The sequence below is a fragment of the Gymnoscopelus braueri genome (assembly GCF_963280865.1).
Source record: "Gymnoscopelus braueri genome assembly, chromosome: 5".
Taxonomy (NCBI): Eukaryota; Metazoa; Chordata; class Actinopteri; order Myctophiformes; family Myctophidae; genus Gymnoscopelus; species Gymnoscopelus braueri.
In genome coordinates, this window is record NC_137606.1 from 2618508 (window position 1) to 2624507 (window position 6000).

The following is a 6000-nucleotide window of genomic DNA, read 5'->3' on the forward strand; positions in this document are numbered from 1 at the left end:
CACACCTGATCCTCTGCCCTGTTCTCTTTTAGCTGTTAATGTTCCTGACGGCTCTCCATCTTTGCTGGCGACGTGTCATGTGTAATTTGGGCACATCAGCCTCAGGCAGAGATTCTCCTCTGTTTCTCTACATCTAAATCGGAGCCAGCGAGTGAGTACAAAAGGCTACTTTGTGATTCCCTGGCTAAAGGACAGGCCATTTAAACTCATGCCAAATTTGCTCTGTCTGCCTGCACAGATAAACTGTGCGTATACTGTTTTTTTTACAGGGATGATTGCAGTTACAATATCCGAGAGCTTGATTATCTTTTCTATTTGAATCCCGCCGTTATAACACTTTAATGCATGTTTCATATCTATGAATAGAACATTTCATGGTGGGTTCAACTGTGCATACATTTTCATTCAATTAGTCACACCAGGTGGGCTTACAGCTAAATGTGATTAATAGGACTATTTCCAGAGTCTTCCCACTTCTCCCCAAGGGGAAAGTCAAATGCAAATCTGATACCCCGTCCTTCAGAGCTCTCCAGCGCTGCTGCCCTTCAACCCATAGCATATCAGAAAGGATGTGACATGCTCAGCGACAAAGGCCTTCAACCACCAGGCCTCAAAAGACAGACTCAGCTAAGAAAGCTTGACTCAGAGCTGCAATCAAGCAATCAATTTACTTAAGTACTGTACTTAAGTAAAAGAAAATTGGTAGGCCTACTTTTACTTTACTGGAGTATTTCCAATTGTCTATACTTTTACTTCTACTCCACCCATATTGTACTTTTACTCCACTACAATTATTTGAAAACTTCAGTTACAGTTACTTTGTAGATATAAATTATTACATTATAAAACATACATGAACCACTTTAGGCCTATTCTATACATAGGCTATTTGAAAATAGTCGATCTACAAGCTCACAACGCGTCGCATCGTGACGCGTTGTGAGCTTGTAGATCTGCTATTTTCAAACATTTTTGTACTTTTACTTTTGCTACTTTAAGTACATTTGGATACCAATACTTTGGTGCTTTTACTCAAGTAAATCTTGAATTGGGGACTTTGACTTGTAACAGAGTTCTTCTACAGTGCAGTATTGATGCTTTTACTTGAGTAAAACATTTGAGTACTTTTTCCACCACTAGCACCAACCACTGACAGTGATCGATTCTGGGAACTCTGCCTGTAATCAAGATGAAACAGACAATCTCCTTTTCGAAGGATGAAGATGTCACCTCCACAGCAGTGTTTAAAACTCATCACGTCTCAGACCTAAAAGGACTTTGTATCCATGGGCCACAGAGCACACTCAGACAGCCGGCGTGCAGACACATCTTGCTCACTTGCTCTCATGTTTTTGTTTTCTTGACCGCAATGTTAAGAATGTAATTTAGATAGATGTTATTGAAACAGATGCTAGGTTCATTGTTTACCTGGAAGCCCAGAGGGGCCACCAAATAATTTGGAGGGGTTGCCAGATGCATTTCTGAATGTGCTAAAACATGAAAATAAAAAACAGCTGCTGTGGAGCTGTCAGTTCAGCACTAAGAGGCTGGCTGGCTGAGAGGCTGCTGCTCAGTTCAGCACCATGGACAGAGTCACTACATCTAACACGGGAAGCTGTCCGTTTAGCACCATGGACGTTTTTTAATAACTAAAAGGAAAAAAAAGACAAAACATGAGACCATTACTGCGTCAAAAGGAACCAACAAATTATACTACAAAAACAAATTGTTTTTCCACCCTAACCTTTAATTTGCTATCATTGTTTTCTAATAACTAAGCAGTTGATCAGTTGAATCTAAGCTCTGTTTTCTTTTCAAAAGAAAAATCTCTTTTGAGCTGTCTAAGTATTGAAGACATTATGTACAGTATCAAACCAGGGCCCACCCAGCCTGGTCCCCTCCTCACTCACTTGTGGGACTTCTTGAGAGAGAGAGAAACGGATGTCACATTTATGATGGAAGAGAAATGGTGTGTGCATGTTATGTGACATGTGATATGCATGTGACATGTGATATGCATGATATGCAGAAATGATATGCATGTCTTTTTAGCCACATGGCTAGCTATGATGGTCTTTAAGTGCCACTCTTATGCCAAGATTTGCACGCAAAATAACTATGAAAAACAAGTGGCCAGATTGCGATGAAACTGTGTGCATTAAAGCACCTTGGAGGATGAACCCTCCTCATTTCGGTTACCCGATGGCCTTTCTTCTAGCGTCACATTAAGGGGACATATTTCACTGGCACACAAGATGAAACAAAAGCTCCTAGCAACTGACCAGAGTGGAAGCGACTCTTTTAGCCTTGTCGAGTCAGAGTGTGTGTGTGTGTGTGTGTGTGTGTGTGTGTGTGTGTGTGTGTGTGTGTGTGTGTGTGTGTGCGTGCGTGCGTGCGTGCGTGCGTGCGTGCGTGCGTGCGTGCGTGCGTGCGTGCGTGCGTGCGTGCGTGCGTGCGTGCGTGCGTGCGTGCGTGCGTGCGTGCGTGCGTGCGTGCGTGTGTGTATGTTAAGTACACCTGTATGGGAGCTTTATAGGTCAAGGTCATTATTATTATTCTTTGCACATTGGGAACATGTTTACTTATTCACTGTCTAATTGCTCTCCGAGAAGACAAGGACATTTCTATTCACTGCTGCTCAGTCATCGATAAACAAATAAAATAAACAGCATATATCCACTGGAGCACACCAAAACAACTGCCAATTGAATTATGTGCGGTTGAAATAAGACTACGCCAGCTCAAAGTCACCCTCATGGAGCGAGAGATAGAGAGAGGGGGAAAATCCATTTAAAACCGCTGTGCAAATGAGGAGGCCCAAACAAAGGAGCAAAGGAGGCGGCTGACATTTATTAGTAACTCGCACGAAGCGCAATCCATTTCCAGAGTTGGTGAGTGTTTTTCCGGAGGCAGGCGCTCCCGTGTTTTTCCACCGATGTGATTTGAGGAAATCACTTACGCCTCACTCGCCCCCCCCCGACCTGTGACGGCTAATTGCGCTGATATCACTTAAGCTAACAGGGAGAACTAAATTGGATTCCCGAGGAGCTTTGTGTGCGCATCGCTGCTGGCAAGTTCCGATAAGAGCAACTTTATTTTCCCCTGCCTTCCCCTCTTTCTTCAGCCTTTCATCCAGTGCTGTCATAATATCCAAACCCCACCTCGCACCCCCCTCCTGGGCAGGAGTGTTGAAATGACAATTTGTCCACAGAGCAGCTACATAAGAATGATAAGAATGAAGGGGGGGGGGGGCAAGGCACCTGGAGAGAGCACACATTGACTGAGAAATTAAAAGAAAGTGAAAGATAGAGAGAGAAAGAGGGGAGGAATGGAGGAAATGTACATTGCACAAATGCTAAAGATTTCCTTTGTATTGCTTGAACAATGATGAAAATGGTGTGAAGCAAACAGTGTGTGAAAGGCAAATGGAAAATCCATCACTACTGGTTGAAGAAATAAATCTTATACACAAGGACAAATCACAGAAGCCTCCCATCAGGGTGAAAATGGCAATGTTTCCTCAACCTCATTTAATTTCAGCCCCGGAGGTGCCATGGTGAGCCTTATTGACCCAACCCTCCCTCTTTTCAAGGCTGATTGAACAAACGACCGGCAGTCAGTAGGCCTCAGTGAGAGGGGGGTGGCTCATGGAGGGGGGGTGGGGGGTTGAACCCATTGGCCTCAGAGGCGGTACGGGGAAAGATATTGGGTGGCTGGCAGCTCCCCACGCTAATTGCAGCCATTAAATTGTTAGCTAAATGTCTCTCCACGTTGCATTAGCCCTTATGAGGTAAATGTATGAGGCCCAGTGAAATCTAGCGGTGATAATGAGGCAAACTGTCTACTAGTCGGCCGAGGTTTTGTGTTCTCCACATAATAAGATGGTGAATTGAATGAACAATTCATCATTAAGGCATCAAGGATTATAATTTAATTGTGTTTTCCAGTAATGTAAGGGAAAATGGGTCATTGACTCATTCTTGCTTCCACTTCAACAAATGCTATTCAGATACGTACACAGTGGCGGCTGGTGGGAATTTTGGGTGGGAGGGCTAAGTGTATAATTAATAATCTGTATAATCTGTATAGTTTACATATATCCAGATTTAGGAAAATATACTTTTATTTGACAAAAGTATAGACAAAAGTATACAAATCAGTCAGTCACACATCAACAACTAGTGACGGCACATATGGCATCCTGCCTGAGAGCATTTGAGCATCATCAATGCATTTGCATTGATATCAAAAAAATTAAGTCTGTCTGTCTGTCTGTCTGTCTGTCTGTAAGAGTTCTCCACAGGCCTGAAAATTAAGGCCTGGCCCTAACTGGGCCCTACTGGGCCGGTCCGAACAATTACCATACTTTTAGGCCCAAAAACCCCAAAACCCCGTAAATAAATTTCTGATCATGATATCCAGCTTTCTCCGCTCATAAGCTTACCATGGCTTCAAGCTCTGCAATTTGTCTCTGCATATAGTTTCCACCACAAAAGGCTTTTGAACCTATGTCATTTTCTTTTAGTACTTTGAATAGTTTACCTGGCAGGTGTCTCGCCTCCACTGCTCGCAAAGTGCTTCCACAAATTGTATGGCCTTAATTGAGCAATTTGACCTGCTCTGGTACACGTCACAGGCAAAAGACTGACAAAAGACAAAGTAGAATAAGCCATTCAATAATGACATATATAATGAGCAGGAAATCATAAGGTCTTTACGAAAAACACAATAATTATGATTCAGGAAAGTTATAAACTTGCTTCTCTCTCTCTCTCTCTCTCTCTCTCTCTCTCTCTCTCTGAGAATCAAGCAGGCGTGTCATGTCAGCTGTCAATCACTCAACTCAATGGAAGCTGATTTGGGCTAAAAGAAATTGGGTCAGATGCTGGTTCACTGCGTTTGGCTTATAATATGCAAATGTTATAGTCTCACATAAGGCGTAAATTGTAGCCATTTATGCAATAGCTTCCCTGGTCTGTGTAGATTTATGTTCTGAGCTGATTTTCCTATTGAGATTTAGCATGAAATTATCTCTTGTATTACCCACCAGCAGAGCCAGTTAATGCTCTCTCCCCACGCACATGTGCACGCACGCACGCGATTAAAAGCACAATTCTTCAACAGCACGGCGGGGGGTGGGGGGGGGGGGGGGCTCAGACATCACTTGGATGACCTCGCTCTTTCTCATTGAACGACCCCCCGCACCAGCTCCTTAGCCTTAATTACATTAAAGGGTCCTCTCACACAGTTAATGACATCATGCTGTCTCTGACTGCGCGCCTGTGTGCGCGCGCCTGTGTGTGTTTGTGTGATGGTTAGGGGACTATGTTACATTGGCGCACAACAGGCCTATTGGTGGGCGGGAGAGGCACTTTGCTCAAACAATAATGACTACTTTTCCCAGGCATGGACAGTCTGACGTCAAATAATTTTCGAGATCTTGGTGAGGGATGTGATAGGCTCTATGCAGAGCAGCCACTTCCTTACTTCCTTCACAGGTGTTACCAATGATAATAATGAAAGCTCTCTTCCATTTAGAGTAGCACAGTGGTTCTCAAACCTTTTAATTTCAAGGACCCCCATAACTCTGAGAGAGTACAAATGGAACCAAATGGACCCGTAAGGGGGTTATTGTTACTCACCGGCAAGGGGCCATTTGGAACCCCCTCAAAACCATGAGGGTACCTGTCCTGGACCACATTTTGAGACCCACTGGTGTAGCAGAGTGTTTCCAGTGAGCCAACATGCGCAATATCAGCATGTTATCCATATATGGGCAAGTTCCTGTTGGTTTTCCTGTTGATTTTGCTATTTTGATTAGGAAAAATACCCGGACTGGATCCACGGATTCAGATCTGGATCTTTAAATAGTAAAATCATCCGGGAGTTGACGTTTTGATACCCATATATGGAGACCCCTGATGTCATCAGTATTCCCATATATGGGTATGCCCCCTTTAGTGCCTATATATGGAACTGAGTGATTTGTTTGCTGATGCC

At 43.6% G+C, this 6000-nt stretch overlaps 1 long non-coding RNA gene across 1 annotated transcript in view; it reads right to left on the reverse strand.

Moving 5' to 3' along the window:
• The window catches only part of LOC308084844, a 266724-nt gene extending 261122 nt beyond the window's left edge, over window positions 1–5602 (reverse strand). The window contains exon 1 of the long non-coding RNA XR_013933121.1: window positions 5480–5602. This is a non-coding gene — a long non-coding RNA (uncharacterized lncRNA). The remainder of the gene's footprint in view (window positions 1–5479) is intronic.
• Between the last annotated feature and the right edge of the window lie 398 nt (window positions 5603–6000).